Source organism: Ambystoma mexicanum, chromosome 5p (genome assembly GCF_040938575.1).
Source record: "Ambystoma mexicanum isolate Mex_15411 chromosome 5p, UKY_AmexF1_1, whole genome shotgun sequence".
NCBI lineage: Eukaryota > Metazoa > Chordata > Amphibia > Caudata > Ambystomatidae > Ambystoma > Ambystoma mexicanum.
Genome location: NC_090930.1, coordinates 289,460,296 through 289,480,264, shown reverse-complemented (window position 1 = coordinate 289,480,264; position 19,969 = coordinate 289,460,296).

The following is a 19,969-nucleotide window of genomic DNA, read 5'->3' as shown; positions in this document are numbered from 1 at the left end:
TCTATGTGAAGTAATTAGCCACTAGCTGTGTACGGGCTGCCTCCCCCCGTGCCCTTTCCCCTCCCATGCGCAGCGGCTGTGCATGTGGTTGGGGATGTGGGGCCACCACCATGTCCACGGCCAGGCCCCGGCGTGTTGCAACGTTGTGCAGGACACATGCTGCCACTATGATCCTGCACACTACTGGGGGAGCGTACATCAGCTGCCCGCCAGAACGGTCAAGGGAGCGAAAGCGTGACTTTAGCACTCCGAATGTGCGCTCCACTATGCCCCGGGTTGTAATGTGGGCTGTGTTATATCTTACCTGGGGTGGCGTGGTGGGGTTCCGAATTGGCGTCATCATGTGGGGGCTGAGAGGGTAGGCACTGTCCCCTGTGGAGGTGGTGATTGGTATCATTGGTGGGGTTGTGACCTTGCTCAGTATCTGACATGCATGCATGTGCAGTGGCATTCATACTCACCAAGCAGCCATGTATCGCCATGCCGCCCAGCTTCTAGGGCCCGGCTTAGGGTGGACATTCCGTAAATGAAGCTGTCGTGGGTTGACCCGGGATAGTTGGCATATACTGAGGTGATGATTCCCTTGGCATTACATACTACCTGCACGTTGATGGAATGCCAGTGCTTGCGGTTCCTATAGATGTGCTCTGATGCCCTGGGGGGACGTAGAGCCACATGGGTGCAGTCGATGGCACCTAGCACTTTGGGGAATCGTGCCACACCGTAAAAATCCAGGGCGGCAGCATGCCTTTCTGCAGGTGTTCTGGGCAGGTATATGTGCCTGCGGACTGATGGGCGTGCAGTCATGATGTTCAAGACCTGGTGTAGGCAGCGTGACTGGGTGGCCTGTGATACCCCACCCACTATGGCACTTGTCCGCTGAAATGATCCAGTGGCTAAGAAGTGCAGTACATTGAGGACCTTCTCCAGGGGGCTGAGTGCTTGGGAGCACAGGGTGGGTGATGTGAGGTCATCCTCCCACTCACTCACCAGGTCCAGTATTATGTGTGGTGGAAACCTGTACCTCCCATACACCTGGTCATCAGGCATCCCGAAAAGGCTGGTTCTGGGTGTGAATATTCTGACCCTGACTATCCTCCTCCTCCTCCTTTGGTAGCCCACGCCCACTGCTGCTAGGAACGGTATGTTCATCCTGGGTCTGAGCTTGTTATTTTGTTAGCGCGCAAATTTATGCGTTGCGCGTGTTGTAGGCGAGCGTGTGACCCGCGCACCCCTGAAATCCAGTACCCAGTCCAATGGCGTGTGGAAATTCCTGCGCACCCCGGGATAAAGGTGCGCTGACGTACTTGCGTGTGTAAGTGCCCGTGCACCCCTGATATACACGTACATAGGCCAATCGCGTGTACGCGCACTTTTGTCCAATTACACGCGATGACACTCTGACGTGCTGTCCAATTACACGCGATGACACTCTGACGTGCAGTCTTTCCACGTGTACTCTGTCATCACGTGCTGTGTGGGAAACACCCGTGCGGGTCACGTCACAGACGCGCTTACGCGCTGAGGGCCTTTGGTCCAAAAGAATCGCGTATGCGTGCTGACGCGCTTACGCGCTAAGGGCCTTTCCTCGAATTTCACGCTGACGTGCAGGATTTTCACGTGCCAAATCACTCCGTATCAAGCTGGCCACGCAAAAACACACGGAAGACCACGCTCCTGCCCAGAAGGCCGAATTACTGCCCCCCAGTGCCCCGAGCAGCCTCCCACGTGCTATCTGCTGCTGCCTGCCTGCCTGCCTGCTGCCACCGTGCCCTGCCATTTGGTGCCTGCACATCAGCCATCTGCAGGGGTCCAGTTGCTGTGTCCACCCCTGCTGGAACTGAAGACTCCCGACTGGGATAACATCGCTCCACAGCCCAGCCCCAGGACCCAGTTGCCCACCCACACCTGCCTCTGGGGTTGCCATGTCGGGCACTTTCACATCTGGCACCAGTGGCAACCCCAGGCCAGAGGGGCAGAGGGGCACCAGCTTCACTGCCACCGAAGTTGGTGTCCTGGTGGAGCATGTCCTGGGGCAGTATGATGCCCTCTTTGGATCGTCCCGCGCCAGCAAGGAAGGATGGGAGAGGATCTGGGGCGACTGTGTGGTTGCCATCAACGCGGAGGGGGTGGCAACCTGCGACGTCCAGAAGATCAAGAAGCGCTGGGAGGACTTGAGGTCCAGGACCCTCGTGAAGGCCCGGCGCCTCGCGGAGGGGGGCCGGGGCCGCATGAGTTCCATCCAGATGAGGGTCCTGGAACGCGTACGCCCAGCGCTCCACGCCCAGATCCTTGAGAGGGAGACCCGTCTGGAGTTGAGCGGTAAGTGTCCAAGCATTGCTGTGTGAGACAGGGCATGTTGCGGTGTGCTGGTTCTCTGATACTTGCCTGTATGTGTGACATAGGCCATGTATGCATGTATGTGTGCAGGGACATCATGGTAATGCATGTGCGACCAGTGATGTGTGAACCACATGGTTGTTGCATGTGTTTAAATGCCACATGGGGAGCCCTATGCAGATTTTAGACATGAGAGCATGCCAGTCTCTGTTCCTGGACATGGGTGGGGGTGAGGGATGGGTGCTGATGGCAGGTACATATATGGTAGCCATGTCTGTGTGCCTGACCTGCGTGTCTGTGACTTGTGCATGCCATGGATGCATGACACATGTGTGTGACAATGCACAGATTCACTGATGCAGCCTAGTTACCCTTGTATCCGCTGTGTTTGGGGTGTATGGGGCCAGATGGATGTGACTGAGGTGAAGTGTGTGCATGTGATAGGCATGAACCATGATGCATGTGAGTTCCATATCATTGTATGTTTCAAGAGTCCATTGGACATGTATGGAAATGTCCATCGCATGCACCATGCCTGTTACTGTGTGTGTTTTGCCTGGACTGACCCATGTGTTGTGGAGGGACATGATGGAAGTGTACTTTGACAGTGGTACTCATCTGCTATTGCTTCCTGTCTAGGGGACCATTGTACAGTACCCTGATGCTTGTGTTCTTTGTCTCCCTCTACGCAGCGGCTAGTCGAGAAGAGGGCGGAGACGGCGCTGTGGAGCAAGGCGGCGGGGATGCCCCCACGGCTGCAGCGGAAGGGGTGGGTGAGCCCCCACAGGGGCCTGCTACGGTGGAAGACGGTGAGGAGCCATCCAGGTTGGTGGTTTCCACAGAGGAGGAGGAGGCCGCCACAGGGGCACACATGGGGCCTGGTGGGGGCATCCCTGCTGGTGCAAGTGGTGCAGTCCAGGGCCAGGGGCAGGAGGCAGCACAGGTCACCGTGGAGGGGCCTGTGCATGTCGCTGTCCCTGACCCTGTGAGTGCACCACCATGCACCAGCAGGGTTGCCCCGTCCCAGGCCCGTCCGCTGGTAGAGGGGATGTCCATGTCACCTGACTCCCCTCCACCTGCGGACGAGGGGACCCGTGTCCGTATGGAGAAGGTCCTGATTGGGGTTGCGATGCGCGCGGGTGCAATTCGTGATGACGTGCGTGCTTCCCGGGAGGAGCACGCACATCATCACGAAGAGCACCGTGCCGACGTGGCCCAATTGGGATCTTCCATGTTCGGGGGTTTCCTGCATGTGTCAGCCAATCTGGCGGCCCTCTCCTCCTCTGTGGAGGCTATACGCCAGTCGTTCTCCTTGCCGTCTTCCGGCCCAGATGCCACCAGGGCCCCCTGTGGACCTGCCCTGACCTATGCAGCCAGCTCGGTGGGGATCCCATCCCTGCCACAGTCGGGAGTCGGAGGTCAAGCAGGGGTTGACACCACAGCAACTGTACCCCAGCAGATGGAGGATGTGCCGGCATCATCAGGCAGAGCACATGCACGACGGCGTCGGTGGATTCCATCAGCCTGGATGCCGTCGTGCTGGCAGAGGCAGTTGCGTCGGAGGCAGCAGCAGAGTCAACGTGGGAGGCATCATGGCTCGGGGCCATCAACATCGGAGGGGCAGGCATCGGCCGGAGGGCAGGAGGACCCAGGACAGGAAGTGTCTTCCGTGTGGCTGCGGTTGGGCCAGCAGATAGGTGCGGAGCGGCTGCCGGCGGAAGAGGAGCGGCTCACGATGGTCAGGGCGGAGAACTCCATGCGGAGGGCCCTGAGGCGGGCCGAGTGCCTCGAGGCAATCCGCAGGGGGTTGGAGGAGCAGATGGCGTCGTCCCTGCGGACCCTCGGGGCCATGGAACAGGACCGCCTCCGGGACATAGACGATGAGTTTGATGATGCCCTGGCCCGGAACACTACGGAGTGAGCCGCTGGACTTGCCCGCCGCCTTTGTATATAGTTCTTTAGTTTTAGGTTTCATTTGTTTATTCTTATGATTTGGAGTCGACGGACACTGCTCCACTTTTTGTATATAGTTGCATTTTAGTTAGGGTTTTTTGTAGGTTTCCTTTGTTCAGTTGGGCTCATGGACCCTTGGATGTTTTGTACATAGTTCTTCATTGGATTGATTTTATTTTTCATTTGACTTTGGACAACATTTTTTTGGATTAGGATTTGGTGTTTTTATTTTTTTAACCGGACATGCATCTTATCTTTTTTTCATTCCCATTGTAGTTTGTTTCATTTCTTTTGCATTCTTATTTTTTTTAATACAATTTTGTTTTCATACTTCACTGTGTGGTATCATCTCATTGGTTTCATGCATGTCATGTTGGGTGTTTTCCCATTCAATTGCAACCATTGTGTGTGACAGACATGGGTTCATTAGCTTTATGAACATTGGGGGTGTAACATGTAATTTCCATTTCCATGTGGGTGAATGGGTTACTTGGTAGGGCTTTTTGGCTGTGGAGGCTGACCATAACGCACATGATTGGGGATTGTGAGGACCTGGTGGGGGCTGGCCATGGTGGCTGAGGGGTGGGGGTGGGTGGTAGACATGAGTGGGGGCCTGGTGGAGGGTGCCCCTGGATGCTGGGGGGTGGGGGTGGTGGGAGACATGAGTGGGGGCCTGGTGGAGGGTGCCCCTGGATGCTGGGGGGTGGGGGTGGTGGGAGACATGAGTGGGGGCCTGGTGGAGGGTGCCCCTGCACTGCTGGGGGGTGGGGGTGGTGGTAGACATGAGTGGGGGCCTGGTGGAGGGTGCCCCTGGTGGCTGGGGGGTGGGGGTGGTGGGAGACATGAGTGCGGGCCTGGTGGAGGGTGCCCCTGGATGCTGGGGGGTGGGGGTGCAGGGGGACATGAGTGGGGGCCTGGTGGGGGCTGCCCATGGTGGCTGCGGGGTGGGGGTGGTGGTAGACATGAGTGGGGGCCTGGTGGAGGCTGCCCCTGCACTGCTGGGGGGTGGGGGTGATAGGGGACATGAGTGGGGGCCTGGTGGGGGCTGGCCATGGTGGCTGGGGGGTGGGGGTGGTGGGAGACATGAGTGGGGGCCTGGTGGAGGGTGCCCCTGCACTGCTGGGGGGTGGGGGTGGTGGGAGACATGGGTGGGGGCCTGGTGGAGGCTGCCCCTGGTGGCGGGGGTGGGGGTGATAGGGGCCATGAGTAGGGGCCTGGTGGAGGGTGCCCCTGGATGCTGGGGGGTGGGGGTGGTGGGAGACATGAGTGGGGGCCTGGTGGAGGGTGCCCCTGCACTGCTGGGGGGTGGGGGTGGTGGGAGACATGAGTGGGGGCCTGGTGGGGGATGGCCATGGTGGCTGGGGGGTGGGGGTGGGTGGTAGACATGAGTGGGGGCCTGGTGGAGGGTGCCCCTGGATGCTGGGGGGTGGGGGTCGTGGGAGACATGAGTGGGGGCCTGGTGGAGGGTGCCCCTGCACTGCTGGGGGGTGGGGGTGGTGGGAGACATGAGTGGGGGCCTGGTGGGGGCTGGCCATGGTGGCTGGGGGCTGGGGGTGGGTGGTAGACATGAGTGGGGGCCTGGTGGAGGGTGCCCCTGCACTGCTGGGGGGTGGGGATGGTGGGAGACGTGAGTGGGGGCCTGGTGGAGGGTGCCCCTGGATGCTGGGGGGTGGGGGTGGTGGGAGACATGAGTGGGGGCCTGGTGGAGGGTGCCCCTGCACTGCTGGGGGGTGGGGGTGGTGGTAGACATGAGTGGGGGCCTGGTGAAGGGTGCCCCTGGTGGTTGGGGGGTGGGGGTGGTGGGAGACATGAGTGGGGGCCTGGTGGGGGCTGCCCATGGTGGCTGGGGGGTGGGGGTGGTGGTAGACATGAGTGGGGGCCTGGTGGAGGCTGCCCCTGCACTGCTGGGGGGTGGGGGTGATAGGGGACATGAGTGGGGGCCTGGTGGGGGCTGGCCATGGTGGCTGGGGGGTGGGGGTGGTGGGAGACATGGGTGGGGGCCTGGTGGAGGCTGCCCCTGGTGGCGGGGGGGTGGGGGTGAGAGGGGCCATGAGTGGGGGCCTGGTGGAGGGTGCCCCTGGATGCTGGGGGGTGGGGGTGGTGGTAGACATGAGTGGGGGCCTGGTGGAGGGTGCCCCTGGATGCTGGGGGGTGGGGTCGTGGGAGACATGAGTGGGGGCCTGGTGGAGGGTGCCCCTGCACTGCTGGGGGGTGGGGGTGGTGGGAGACATGAGTGGGGGCCTGGTGGAGGGTGCCCCTGCACTGCTGGGGGGTGGGGGTGGTGGGAGACATGAGTGGGGGCCTGGTGGGGGATGGCCATGGTGGCTGGGGGGTGGGTGGTAGACATGAGTGGGGGCCTGGTGGAGGGTGCCCCTGGATGCTGGGGGGTGGGGGTCGTGGGAGACATGAGTGGGGGCCTGGTGGAGGGTGCCCCTGCACTGCTGGGGGGTGGGGGTGGTGGGAGACATGAGTGGGGGCCTGGTGGGGGCTGGCCATGGTGGCTGGGGGCTGGGGGTGGGTGGTAGACATGAGTGGGGGCCTGGTGGAGGGTGCCCCTGCACTGCTGGGGGGTGGGGATGGTGGGAGACGTGAGTGGGGGCCTGGTGGAGGGTGCCCCTGGATGCTGGGGGGTGGGGGTGGTGGGAGACATGAGTGGGGGCCTGGTGGAGGGTGCCCCTGCACTGCTGGGGGGTGGGGGTGGTGGTAGACATGAGTGGGGGCCTGGTGGAGGGTGCCCCTGGTGGCTGGGGGGTGGGGGTGGTGGGAGACATGAGTGGGGGCCTGGTGGGGGCTGCCCATGGTGGCTGGGGGGTGGGGGTGGTGGTAGACATGAGTGGGGGCCTGGTGGAGGCTGCCCCTGCACTGCTGGGGGGTGGGGGTGATAGGGGACATGAGTGGGGGCCTGGTGGGGGCTGGCCATGGTGGCTGGGGGGTGGGGGTGGTGGGAGACATGGGTGGGGGCCTGGTGGAGGCTGCCCCTGGTGGCGGGGGGGTGGGGGTGATAGGGGCCATGAGTGGGGGCCTGGTGGAGGGTGCCCCTGGATGCTGGGGGGTGGGGGTGGTGGTAGACATGAGTGGGGGCCTGGTGGAGGGTGCCCCTGGATGCTGGGGGGTGGGGGTCGTGGGAGACATGAGTGGGGGCCTGGTGGAGGGTGCCCCTGCACTGCTGGGGGGTGGGGGTGGTGGGAGACATGAGTGGGGGCCTGGTGGGGGCTGGCCATGGTGGCTGGGGGGTGGGGGTGGGTGGTAGACATGAGTGGGGGCCTGGTGGAGGGTGCCCCTGCACTGCTGGGGGTGGGGGTGGTGGGAGACATGAGTGGGGGCCTGGTGGAGGGTGCCCCTGGATGCTGGGGGGTGGGGGTGGTGGGAGACATGAGTGGGGGCCTGGTGGAGGGTGCCCCTGCACTGCTGGGGGGTGGGGGTGGTGGGAGACATGAGTGGGGGCCTGGTGGGGGCTGGCCATGATGGCTGGGGGGTGGGGGTGGGTGGTAGACATGAGTGGGGGCCTGGTGGAGGGTGCCCCTGGATGCTGGGGGGTGGGGGTGGTGGGAGACATGAGTGGGGGCCTGGTGGAGGGTGTCCCTGGATGCTGGGGGGTGGGGGTGGTGGGAGACATGAGTGGGGGCCTGGTGGAGGGTGCCTCTGCACTGCTGGGGGTTGGGGGTGGTGGTAGACATGAGTGGGGGCCTGGTGGAGGGTGCCCCTGGTGGCTGGGGGGTGGGGGTGGTGGGAGACATGAGTGGGGGCCTGGTGGGGGCTGCCCATGGTGGCTGGGGGTGGGGGTGGTGGTAGACATGAGTGGGGGCCTGGTGGAGGCTGCCCCTGCACTGCTTGGGGGTGGGGGTGATAGGGGACATGAGTGGGGGCCTGGTGGGGGCTGGCCATGGTGGCTGGGGGGTGGGGGTGGTAGGAGACATGAGTGGGGGCCTGGTGGAAGGTGCCCCTGCACTGCTGGGGGGTGGGGGTGGTGGGAGACATGGGTGGGGGCCTGGTGGAGGCTGCCCTTGGTGGTGGGGGGGTGGGGGTGATGGGGCCATGAGTGGGGGCCTGGTGGAGGGTGCCCCTGGATGCTGGGGGGTGGGGGTGGTGGGAGACATGAGTGGGGGCCTGGTGGAGGGTGCCCCTGCACTGCTGGGGGGTGGGGGTGGTGGGAGACATGAGTGGGGGCCTGGTGGGGGCTGGCCATGGTGGCTGGGGGGTGGGGGTGGGTGGTAGACATGAGTGGGGGCCTGGTGGAGGGTGCCCCTGGATGCTGGGGGGTGGGGGTGGGTGGTAGACATGAGTGGGGGCCTGGTGGAGGGTGCCCCTGCACTGCTGGGGGGTGGGGGTGGTGGTAGACATGAGTGGGGGCCTGGTGGAGGCTGCCCCTGGTGGCTGGGGGGTGGGGGTGGTGGGAGACATGAGTGGGGGCCTGGTGGAGGGTGCCCCTGGTGGCTGGGGGGTGGGGGTGGTGGTAGACATGAGTGGGGGCCTGGTGGAGGCTGCCCCTGCACTGCTGGGGGGTGGGGGTGGTGGGAGACATGAGTGGGGGCCTGGTGGAGGGTGCCCCTGCACTGCTGGGGGGTGGGGGTGGTGGTAGACATGAGTGGGGGCCTGGTGGAGGCTGCCCCTGGTGGCTGGGGGGTGGGGGTGGTGGGAGACATGAGTGGGGCCCTGGTGGAGGGTGCCCCTGGTGGCTGGTGGGTGGGGGTGGTGGGAGACATGAGTGGGGGCCTGGTGGAGGGTGCCCCTGCACTGCTGGGGGGTGGGGGTGGTGGGAGATATGAGTGGGGGCCTGGTGGGGGCTGGCCATGGTGGCTGGGGGGTGGGGGTGGGTGGTAGACATGAGTGGGGGCCTGGTGGAGGGTGCCCCTGCACTGCTGGGGGGTGGGGGTGGGGGGAGACATGATTGGGGGCCTGGTGGAGGGTGCCCCTGGTGGCTGGGGGGTGGGGGTGGTGGGAGACATGCATTGTTGATCAGTAGTGCAAGGTGACATGTGGGTTGGCTGGGGGGCATGCCCATGGTGGATGGGCTGCCTTGGGGACATGAGCAGGGGTGCAGGGTAGTCCCCCGTGGTGTGGGCTGCCTGCAGGGGCTGTGGAGGTTGTGGAGCGTACACCTGGGAGGACCCACACGGCCAATTCACGTGTAGTACTCCCCAGAACCCCTGAAATACACATACCCTGCTGAAATCGTGTGTGGAACTTCCCGCGCACCCCTGAAATACACGTACCCTGCTGAAATTGCGTGTGGAACTTCCCGCGCACCCCTGGAATACACATACCCTGCTGAAATCGCATGTGGAACTTCCCGCGCACCCCTGAAATACACGTACCCTGCTGAAATCGCGTGTGGAACTTCCCGCGCACCCCTGGAATACACGTACCCTGCTGAAATCGCGTGTGGAACTTCCCGCGCACCCATGGAATACACCTACCCTGCTCGCACTGGGCCAATCGCGTGTGGAACTTCCCGCGCACCCCTGAAATACACGTACCCTGCTGAAATCGCGTGTGGAACTTCCCGCGCACCCCTGAAATACACGTACCCTGCTGAAATCGCGTGTGGAACTTCCCGCGCACCCCTGGAATACACGTACCCTGCTGAAATCGCGTGTGGAACTTCCCGCGCACCCATGGAATACACGTACCCTGCTCGCACTGGGCCAATCGCGTGTGGAACTTCCCACGCACCCCTGAAATACACGTACCCTGATGAAATCGCGTGTGGAACTTCCCGCGCACCCCTGAAATACACGTACCCTGCTGAAATCGCGTGTGGAACTTCCCGCGCACCCCTGAAATACACGTACCCTGATGAAATCGCGTGTGGAACTTCCCGCGCACCCCTGAAATACACGTACCCTGCTGAAATCGCGTGTGGAACTTCCCGCGCACCCCTGAAATACACGTACCCTGCTGAAATCGCGTGTGGAACTTCCCGCACACCCCTGGAATACACGTACTCTGCCGAAATCGCGTGTGGAACTTCCCGCGCACCCATGGAATACACGTACCCTGCTCGCACTGGGCCAATCGCGTGTGGAACTTCCCGCGCACCCCTGAAATACACGTACCCTGCTGAAATCACGTGTGGAACTTCCCGCGCACCCCTGAAATACACGTACCCTGCTGAAATCGCGTGTGGAACTTCCCGCGCACCCCTGGAATACACGTACCCTGCTGAAATCGCGAGTGGAACTTCCCGCGCACCCATGGAATACACGTACCCTGCTCGCACTGGGCCAATCGCGTGTGGAACTTCCCGCGCACCCCTGAAATTCACGTACCCTGCCGAAATCGCGTGTGAGACTTCCCGCTCACCCCGGTATACACGCACACGTATTTTTTGTCAGCGGGTGTCCGTGTTTGTGGGTACCCCTTTGCACGTCATTTGTCCTGGAGGGCCACAGTATAGGACATTCATCATGGCTGTATATAGGTGCTATTTGTTGGCGCACCTTTTGGCGCACATTTCTTCCAGGCGCAGAGACGCTACCGCCTGCTTTCTTGTGGCGGTCGTGTTTGTGCCTGTGCGCTGGTTTGAGCGTGCGCTTTTTTGCCCTATTCTATTCCATGAATACGTGTTGTAGGCGAGCGTGTGGGCGTTCCGTGCACTTGTACCCTGTACTTCCCCTGTGACGCCCACATTTTGGCAAGTTGTTCCCCATTCTGAGTGTTACGCCCCGTGTTCCGCCTACTTTTGTTGCGTGCGCCGCGCTATGTGCGATTTTCGCTGTGGCCTGTGCGATTTTCGCTGTGACCTGGCGCACGCAGTTAGATGGCCTGTGCGCCAACGTGCGCCGCGCACTTTTTTATCGCACATCCGATGGTTTTCTCGCGCACGGCCTTCCATGAATCGATGTGCGCTGCTTTTCGTGCGATTTTCGCACTTGCACTGCGATTTTCGCTATTCCACTGCGATTCGCACGTTTTTGCCCACTTGCGCCGCGCTAATTATTCCATGAATCGGCCTGTATATGTCATGCTGTGATATTTAGTCTGGCCCTGCTGATCAGTCAGATGCTATAATCGTATGCCAATGCCTCTCTCTGGCCGATTCTCGAATTTCCCCCAAAATCCATACCTTTTCTAATGTACATTTCCATTGATCCCACTTATTTTACTACGGGACCAGTTACCATGTTACAACACCATTACTAAACCTAAGCTCATAAGTGGAAAAACAATCTAATATTAGTTAAAAAAAATTGACAAAAACTCTACTAAATGTTGCAGCCACGTTATATCCCATGCAATATACACGTGTGACATGTCTGCTTGCACTTTTGACCAGGGACGTCATTTCACCAAAATGCCAGGGGTAGTGGAAGTTACATCACACGACCCTTGACCCCCGATGACATTGCGTGAAGAGATGGAACACAACCTTTCACCCGTTGACAAAACAGAAAGTGGCATCACATAGCGTTGTACACTACGAAAAATATGGTTACGATATCACTATAATGTGATGTACATTTCATACAAGAATGGATCGCCATATGTATCGTTCAGATCAGTGTGTATAGACCCATATTACCAAATTACTGTGAATGCACGCAGACGTCCATGACCAAATGATAATGATGTGTTATTATATAGCACTAACGCTTAAGCGCTTTATATAGAAAAAATATACACCCAATATCACCCAACCTGTGTTGTTACTCATTTATCAACCTCAGAAGGAGGAAATTCTGAGTTGAGGTGTTTAAGAACAGACTAAATCAGTGACCCCCTGAAGTGTGCCTGAAATAAACCTTTAATGAGTCTAGCAATTATTGCATGGAATTCCAGAAAGGCACATTATTTTGTATTCCTATTTAGGGTCAGTGCTGAAAGTGTTAGACTTGAGCCACGTTTCTTCTTTTTTTAAGGGGCCTCAACAAGAAGGTCAGCCACTCCAGAAGTAAAGAGCCACATGGTGCTGGTCACAGCCCAGGAGCTTGCATAAAAAAAAAAAAATTAAAAAAAGAAACGTTTTTTTTCTACTTTTTTTTTAGAGGTCGCAAGGGAGTCCACAGAGGTCGCAATGGAGAACTCAGAGGTCGCAGTTGTGACCTCTGGCGACCCCCAAATGACGCCCCTGCTTTTGACGCAGAGAACACTCGGATTGGCGGATTGGAGTGTCTACACTAAAAGTCACACGATGGTCGAATAACAAAGAAGACAACAGATAAAAGCAATGGACCGAATAATGAATTGGCGTTAAGCACTTAAATACTACATCCACTCAGAGGCGTAGACAGGGTAGGGCCTGAGTGGGCAAGGACCACTCAAAATCTGTAAATTCCCACTCAGCAGCACTGTGTGGGCATTTACAGATGTTAATGCCAACGCAGTGGGCCCAACTACATTAGCTGCAGACCCCACTTGTTAGACAACCCTGGCTACGCCTGTGCATCCACTCACTCATTACTATAAACTGGGAGGAAGGACATATGGTATGATCCTGCGATGGGGTCACTGGTCACTAAGACTCCCCCAGGAACTGGCTAGCATCATACAAACCTTCCCACTCCCAAGATCTCGCCCCAACCACAGATTATCTGAAGTGGAAACTGGGGATTTAGCCATAAATGCTACTATCTTAATTTAGCATGAGACCCCACCACACAAACAGGCTCTAAGAGCCACCTGTTAAATATGGCAGCTTGCTCTATGTGGAATAAGACTAGTGTTCCATTTTATTCTTGATAAATGGCATTAGCTCACTAATATATGTTTTTTCTATCCGCCACAAACATATTTATTTATTTTTACATTTGTATAGCACGCTTGGCCCAGAGGCCTTTCAGGCGCTGTTACATGACCAGTTACTCAGATGACATTACATTAATTGTAAAAACATAGAGTGTGATAATTGATCAGACGGATTTCTCGAAGTTCCAATGTTAAAGTTCACACCGAGGTGGTGACGGTTGCACGCATTTAGCAAAATAGTAATGTTTTTAGGGTTCTTCGGAATGTCCTGTAGGAGAGTTCACTACGTAAGATTGAAGGGAGGAGGATCCAATGTTTAGCCGCAATGTCTGGGAAGCTACAGACTCCAGCTTTCATCCATTTAAACTTGGGCGGTGTTATGCGGTTAGCATACGTTACTCTTGTAGGTCTGGACATGGAAGCTTTAGAAATGTTTTGAGATAGTTAAGGAGGGGCATCCCTCAACAGGCATCTGTGCGTGATGGAGATAGTTTTGAAGAGGATAGGTTGGCGACTAGGAAGCCACTGGGCTTTTATTCTTGCTGCCGAGATATGATCAGTTTTGGGAATATTCGGGGCAGCTCTGATGGCATTGTTCTGGATGACCAGCATTTTATGAATGTTGGAGTCTGTGGGAACTGAGAATAAGGCATTGCAGTAGTTGAGCCTGGACCCTACAGTTGTGCACACTTTTCTGAGGCAGCTGTCAGGGGAGTGGATGGGTATGGATGGGTTTAATAGCTTAGTTGTGTAAGATGCGGAGAAGGCAATGGAGCTAACATGTCGATCGAGGCATAAGGTGGAGTCTAGGTAGACACAAAGCATTTTCACAATGGGTGATACTCCGATTGGGATCCTGTCGATGTTGAACGCAGAGTATAAGGGGTCAAGTTTCTTGATCACTGATCTGGGGCCAGCAGGGATAATCTCTGTCTTCTCGTCATTCAGGCACAGTCGGTGCATGGCCATCCAGGCCTGGATGGCCAAGTAGGCAGTGTTCAGGGTTGTAGAGTCATCATGATAGCTGCCAGAGAGAGAAAGTAAGATTTGGATGTCATCCGTGTAGTTTGTGAATGAAATACCTATGGAGTCCAGAAGGGCAAATAGTGAAATTGTGAATATTTTGTACAAGGTTAGAGACACGCAAGAACCGTGGGGCACGCCGCAGGTGATATGAGCACGGGGGGTGCTAGAATATTCTGCAAATACTCAAAGAGATCTGTCCCCTAGGAAGGAGGTGATCCAGGATATAGCCTCAGGGGAGAGGTTTGCAGAGGAGGATAGGTTTTGGCTGAGAATTGTGTGGTCCACAAGGTCAAGGGTCGCTGATAGATCAAGGAGAAGCAGCATGGTAGGCTTTCCTTCATCCCTGATTTGATCAATGTGGATATTTAGGTCCAGTAAGGCTGATTCTGTTCTGTGACCAGGGTGGAACCCGGACTGATGGATACCCAGGATCTGGTTGGCTTCCAGAAAGCGCTGGATTTGCAAGTAAGCCATTCTGCTAAATATTTTAACATGAACTGGACCGTTGTGATTGGGTGGTAGTTTGTCGGGATAACATGGTCTACTGATGATTTTATGATGAGGGGGAGAAGCCATGCTTCCTTAAGGCTGGTGGGCATTGTGGAAGTGGCGAAGGAGGCGTTGATCAGGAGGTAATGAGGGGGTTAAGGGTGTCAGCGCAGTCTTTAATGAGACTTACTGTGCAGGAATCACCTTAGCATCAGGACCTTTTAGGATAATTTTGACCTTGTCTTTTGAGATGTTGGAGAAGTGAAAAAAGGGGAGGTTGGGTGTTCTGGTAGTGGGAGGGCAAGGGCTGATCACAAAGCTTGCAAGGGGTCGATCAGGGATAGTTTGGAATACATTTTCTGGTGTAGGGTATCGATTTTGGTGAGCATGGCATTTTCAATAGTAGTGCACCACAGGTTGTCTTTGGTTATAGCAACCAGGGGGATCGTGGGGGTTTCTAATTCTCTGTGAATCGTGAATATTTCTCAGGTCTTAGATTTGGCATTGGCAATGCAGGAATTATATGAGGAGGATTTCGCAGAGAGGATGGCTTTTCTGTAAAGTTTAGAGGGAGTCATGAATTGCAGCTTTGTGGCTTCGGAAGGGGACTTCTTCCAGCTAGTTTACCCTAGCCGTTTGTTAGTTTGGAGTGTTTGGAGTTTGTATGTGAACCGGAGTTCCTATGTGTGGAAGCTTTGAGTTTGCGTGGCTTGAGCAGGGCAATAGTATCCACTGCAAGAGTAACAGTGTTGGTATTTAGATCAGCGAGTGAATTAGGATCGTTGCCAAATGTTGGTTCAGGTAGGATGGAGCACTGTAGGGGAGCGAGATGTTCCTTTGTGAGGTTTTTAGAGTTACGGAGAAGAGTTGCACGTAGTCGGATGGTAGTAGTCGTGGCGTGTCCGGTTGAAGAGATGGAGAACTGCACTATATTGTGATCAGTCCATGGGCAAGGGCTGTTACTGTGGATAGTCACCTGACAATTGAGGTCAGCAATCCAATCTAGGATGCAACATTTGTTGTGTTTAGGGGTGCTGATACACTGTAAGAAGCCAAGGGCGCTCAATGAGTTGCAGAGCGATGTAGCTTCTGGATCATCAGGGTCATTATAGCCTAAGTTTATGTCACCTAAGAGCATAAACTTAGATGTGGGTTTGATGTTAGCGGTTAAAATATGTCGTAGGTTGTCTTTGAAGGACAGAATAGGGCCAGGGGGGTGGTAGATGGCGTGCAGCGTGATGGTGTCAGAGTCAGAGAGGGATAGTTTAGCAGACAGGATGCTGCAGTTGTTGGGTGGGGAGGAGTTCAAGACTCTGATGGATAAAAGGGTCCTTGGTTATTAGTGCTAACCCCCTCATCTGGCAGTAGATCTGTCAGGGTGGTAGATGGTGTATCCCTGGGGGAGGGCGATAGAGAGTGCAGGGCCAGATGCAGCATTCAGCCAGGTTTCAGTTGCTTCTAGGATGAAAGTTCAAGGGAGGCGATAGGGTCGTTAATATTGAGGGTGTGTGTAGGGATTGATCTGATGTTGACTAGTGCGCATTTCAGTTGGTGGGGAGGAGTGTGAACAGTCTGTTGGTCGGAGACCAGTCGTTCTTTGCATGGTAGAAGGTTTTGGTAGCTTGTGGGTGCTGTGAATGCCCCTGGTTTTCTCTCTAGGTGTGGAGGGATCTGCTAGACTGAACCCCTAGGCAAATGTTTCTTTTGGAAGTGGTGTGTGGGAGAGATGTTTGTGAAAAGAAGGGTGGCTTCAGGGGGATAGAAGGGCAAGGCCTAGCTGGGTAATGTGGTTCCCGAGTTTGGTGGTTTGGCCAGATGTTTTGAAGTGGCCTAGCGCTATTGTGAAGGCCAGTGAGGGGGCTGCATGGAGGGTTGGGGATAGGTTCATCACTTGGGCGTTGGTGGTTGCTAAAGTGCTTCATTGAAGGTAGAAAGGAAGCAGGTTTAGAATGAATGTGAGAGATGTCGGCAAGGGTTTGAGACATTTTTTGCGGGATAGGTATATCTTTTAGTGGGTGTGTGGAGGTGCATTATCTGTTCATTTTGATTATGTCTCAGCATTGCATTGGGGAGTGTCATCATGAGCATACCATATCTTTTCAGATTGCGCAGAGATGATGTTGCAGTGGGAGCAAGGCAAGAGTTGGCATAAGGTGCGATTTGTGAGGCACAGTAGAAGGTAGGCAGGGCAGTGTGGGCTCGTAGATGTTTCATTCTCAGTGGGCTGGTGCAAGGAGTAGTGGGGCGAGGTTCAGGTTTACCAGGAATCCGTGAGTCTTTTGGCATGGGTGCCGTGATCAAGAGCCTCTATGAGGAGATGTTGGATGCCACAGGATGCTGCAGGAGGGAAGGGGGATGAATTTGCAGGCATATTGTATTTGTGGCGGGCGCCTGGCTTAGGCTTGTTCATGGGGGGCAAGTGCTTGAGAGCGGGCAAAAAAGTGGATTTTGATTGCGGTGGCAGGGGGGGCAGTAAAGAACCTGAGTGAGTTTGTTGGGGGGCAGAGATAAGATGGGCTGGAGTTACCACGCAACAGTGGCATGCATTTGCTGGTGTCATGAGAGTAGGAATTGGCTTAGTGTAGTCATTATGGACTGTGGGGAGGTGTGTGATCCCAGGCGGTAGGTAAAGGTGTGTAGTGGGGGGAGGACATAGGGATTTCCTAGTGCTGATACTGGGAGGGGCTGCTGAAGTGGCATGCAGGAGGTGATAATCGAGTGGCTCAGGTAGGAGAAGTGAAGGGAGGAAGTACGTGGGAGTCGGGGTGGGGATGAAATCAGTGGAGTCTAACAACTGTAGCTGGGTGGCAACGCTTACCGGTAGCATAGATGAGACCCAGTAGCAGAGTCAGGTGTCGGGGCAGGCCAGATTGTTGCTCCTTCGGCTCCTCCATGCACAGATAGGCACAGACTGGCTCTTTCCTTGGTCGTGCTCCTTTGTTGTGTTCTGCCGATCCAACCTGCTGGCTGGGGATGCCTGCTGGAGGATGGCCATCTTGTGGCCAATCAGATCTCGGTGGAGGCGGAGGCTCAGGCAGAGAGTTAGTTGGATGGGGGAAGCCCACAGCAGCAGCAGCCATCTTATCGTGGGATTGGATCCTGTTTTTCGATATGTTCCACCCACTTGGGATGCCCTTGCTCACATTACAGAACAGGCACCCTGTGAGTGTGAGGTCATCCTGATGGAAGCTATGCAGGGAGAGTCACAGGCAGGCTCTGTCCTTGGTTGTGGTCCATCGTTGTGGTCTGCCGGTCAAACCTGCTGGCTGGGGATTCCTGCTTGAGGTTAGCTAGCTTGTGGCCAATCAGACCCCAGCAGAGGCTCAGGCAGTGAGTTGGGTGGCTGGGGGAAGCCTAGAGCCTCAGCGGTCATCTTATCACCGGCTTGAATCCCATTTTCTGATAGGTTGCACCCACTTGGGAGGCCCTTGTCATTTTGCAGAGCGGGCACCCTGTGAGTCTGAGACCAGCCTGATGGAAGCTGTGCTGGGTACAGGCACAGACAGGCTCTTCCCTTGGTCATGGTCCTTTGTTGTGGTCTTCAAAGCACAGAGGATTATTCCGTTAAAGGAAGAGTAGACCTATGCCTCTCCAAACCTGTAGCACTGGCCACTAGGAGCCATCCTGAAATACCTACACAGCTATAATATGAGTACAAAATCATTTAATTCACACAGGGATTGTGGAACCACTAGGTTAGTCATTGCTGAAATGTCAAAGGTGGAGCACCAGATTGCCTTCCTCCAATGACATCTAAACGTAATTGATGATCCAGACAACATTCATTTCTGACCAATTGAGTAAATGCAAAGTGAGTAGAATATACAGTCTCATGGTCAGATAGATCGAATCACTCACGCCTGCTAACTCCATTCACTCTGCATGTGCTGCTTTGGGCCAATAGGTGTTGTAGACAAAAACATCTGTAGAGCCAAAGGCTTGTAGATAAATGTATCCAGAAGAAAAGATGCAGAGAAAAGTGCCATGTGAGCTGTGGCCTGCACACAACATCTAAAAAGCACATGTGCAAGGAAAGTGGGCGATGTTTGCAGCCCCTCTAAAATAAAAAGGCAATTGATAAGGCTAAGGATAAATATTTCCAAGCATCCGGCAAATTTTATTACAATAGAAAACAGCTCAATCTAAGATTAAAACACAGCATTAAAGATGACAGAAAGCCCATTTGTTGTTTATATTTGAATTTACAGGATTAAGAATCTGCATTATGAAACATGCAGAGACATTAAAGATGTGTCTTGGAAAGAACTTTGATCAGCAAGTGCAATGGTATAGTGTTGTTCTATTTTAAAGGTACTCTTGTGACATGGAGAGTAAAAATACTTAAATACTACGTTTCTGAATCAAGCACCAGATGTAGGTTTGAACTGCCATATGGTATTCTTCCATCCCAAATCCCCATCAAGCAGATGGGAAGAGACATGCCTTGCTTTCTCAAGTCTAAAGTCAAAGTGGGCCATTTACAGCATTCATCGATCTATGTGCTTGGGCTTAGCATATTAAAACTACACTGAATTCAGCTTAGCCGGTGGTTCCCTCTCATCTAATCTGATATTTCAATCAGCATATCTTTTCCCAATTGAAGGAATGCAACACTTTCAGAATGAATGTCCAGCCAGGCCTTAAGACCAACTCAGGGGGCACAACTGAAGTCAAAGGTGACCCCAGCAGCTTGCAATACAAATCGCTTTACCCTGGTGACATGCCTCAGGGTCAAAAATACTCCAGCTCTGAAATAACAGCATGGAAACCAGATGTTTTGGTTACAGGGTAGAAAAACAAAAGGCTGTAATATTGGTAAAGTAAAAGTGATTTAAAAATATGCATAATTGTATTTATATTTCTGGTGATAACATTTATATGAAACTTCATTGAGGGCTAATATTCTTTTAAATGTTCATCTTGAAATCACCCCATTAGATGCACCCAAAATGAAAATGTTTGTGAGGTTAAAATGAAATCATGTCATGTTATCTTTGCAAAAAGATGTATCTTTGTAAACTTGGTGAAATCGTATTTTGTCATGCAGAAATGACGCATGCCAGTGATTCATAGATCGTAGCATCCGTTTTGGTGAGCCTACAAAAATAATGTGTGTGTAAATGCCTCAGGATGTAAAAAGCCAAAATGTGTAACTCATCCACCAATATGAAGATTGCATGATTAAATTTGCACCAGAGAGGGCAATCTGGTGATTCTATTGTTCACAGGAGTACATGAATGGAAATTGCAGTTTCAGAAAGTTACTGTCGTTTAATCCAGAAAACTCCAAGAAGACATCAAATCAAATGGAGGGGCGGCTTGCTTGTTTTAGAGGTTACTCCCATCAGAATGCACTCTTCATTAATATGTCCAATGAACACAGAATGGTAGGTTTAATGGGATGCCATTCTTGGAACACTGACCAATCACTCCCGTTGACCAATTATATTAGAGTAATTAGACACACCTAAAAAGA